The 2,165-nt window shown below is 40.6% G+C and overlaps 1 pseudogene; it reads left to right on the top strand.

Annotated features, from left to right (window-relative positions):
* The first annotated feature begins 1,342 nt into the window (after nt 1–1,342).
* Nucleotides 1,343–1,462, top strand: LOC134894220 (5S ribosomal RNA; annotated as a pseudogene).
* Nucleotides 1,463–2,165: the final 703 nt, after the last annotated feature.

Below are 2,165 nucleotides of genomic sequence, written 5' to 3' on the forward strand. Positions count from 1 at the left end.
ATAGCGCGCACTGATTGAGCCGGAAGGCGGAGCTCAGTACTGAGCTCCTGCCTCCGGCTGCTGCTGTGCGGGAAGACGGGCGCCGCGGGCGCCCGTCATCTCCCTGCAGCGACGGGGGACACATCGCCGGGTTAGGTGAGCCAGAGGAGGCGGAACTGCGTTCCGTCTCCAAGTGGAACTGACGGGACGCAGTTCCGCCCCGTTCCGGCTCACTTTAACCCCTGCAAATGAGTGAGTGTAATGGAGAATGAGCAACAAGGGTACTTCTGCTGTCCAGTTAGTAGCGCAGGTTCTCTGTTACTGTAGGCATTGCAGAGAGTGGTCTCGCATCTGGATGAGAGGGTACAGAAATGTATAGAAAGGATAAGTAGAAAATAGGGAGGGGACCCCACCTTCTGCTGTCCACTGTCTTATATAATTTATAGCGGACAGTGGATGAGAGAGGAAGGTTAGTCTCACCTATTGAAAAGATAAAGGGTTGAAGATAAAGTGGTGTGATCACCAACAATCAGTATGTGACAGGCTAATATGCTGAGTCAGAAGACCAATATCTTAAATAGAGCCTGAGGTGTGCTGCAATGGATAGCAACCATAATTTACAAAGAAATAAACTTGTAACTGGATGGTACAAGGTCCAGCTAACCAAAAAAAGGCTGAAAACATATGCATTAGGTAGGGGAAAGAAAAGGGAAGTCATAGATCAATTTTAGAAAAAATTCAATCACAATTGTGGATCAAGTAAGCAAACAAAGAGAAGAAAAAAGAGCAATATATAAGTCAAATGACTATTGAGTAATATAAAGAGTCCCAAATAGGCACATACAATACCAGGGGATACCATTTAGTGATCTGAACTAGGGAAAGTTCAGCATCACTGAGCACAGACGGACCGTTTCACCAGGGTGGCTTGTTCACTGGACCTTGTACCATCCAGTTACAAGTTTATTTCTTTGTAAATTATGGTTGCAATCCATTGCAGCACACCTCAGGCTCTATTTAAGATATTGGTCTTCTGACTCAGCATATTAGCCTGTCACATACTGATTGTTGGTGATCACACCACTTTATCTTCAACCCTTTATCTTTTCAATAGGTGAGACTAACCTTCCTCTCTCATCCACTGTCCGCTATAAATTATATAAGACAGTGGACAGCAGAAGGTGGGGTCCCCTCCCTATTTTCTACTCATCCTTTCTATACATTTCTGTACCCTCTCATCCAGATGCGAGACCACTCTCTGCAATGCCTACAGTAACAGAGAACCTGCGCTACTAACTGGACAGCAGAAGTACCCTTGTTGCTCATTCTCCATTACACTCTCTCATTTGTATCCCAGTGTTGCCATTACTGCCATATTTCAGCGGTAAACGCCCAACCTCATCCGATCTTGGAAGCTAAGCGCTGACAAGCCTGATCAGTACCAAGCTGGGTGACCTCTTGGGAATATCAGGTGCAGTAAAAATTCAACCTATGATCACAAACAGCAGAAGTGTTAGAGCAACTTCCCAACTCCGAAAGCCTGTACCCACTCTGCGATTATCCTCCTGACAATCACTGATTACTAAATACTCTCTATTGGCAATTTTTGTTTTTGTTTTCTTCCTCAATGTCGTTTGTTTTCAAAATTTGTACAAACGTCTTCTTACATTAGGATCTTTTGTGTAGCAAACATAGCTTCTACTAAGGGGACCACCATTAACCAATTGGTATTCCAATTATGGTTTATATTATTATTATACCTTTTCTCATGCCTTCTTTCTAGATCACATAGGTTAATAGATCACTAACAACCTATAATCATTACCACAGTGATCTCACCTTTTATTATTTATCTTGATTTATTTAGGCATATAATTGTTTTTTTCTTTACAAAAATTTTTTTCACCATAGGTGCTCTTAATTTTCCATCAGGTTTATCCTGATTTTTGTTAACGATTTCTGCTAATTAATTTTTGAATCATTAATCTACCATTTATTTTGTTACACTTTATACTTTTCAATATTTCTGTGTAGACTGTCATTTGTATACTTTGTGTACTTGAACATGTTTTTGTATCAAACTATCTTCTTCTTTTTATATGACATTAATATTAAAAGTTAAGTTTTAATAAATTCATAAATTTTCAAGTGTGCCCCAACACAGAGTCTTTCTTTTTTCTCCTCCT

This window comes from Pseudophryne corroboree, chromosome 3, assembly GCF_028390025.1.
Source record: "Pseudophryne corroboree isolate aPseCor3 chromosome 3, aPseCor3.hap2, whole genome shotgun sequence".
Classification (NCBI taxonomy): domain Eukaryota; kingdom Metazoa; phylum Chordata; class Amphibia; order Anura; family Myobatrachidae; genus Pseudophryne; species Pseudophryne corroboree.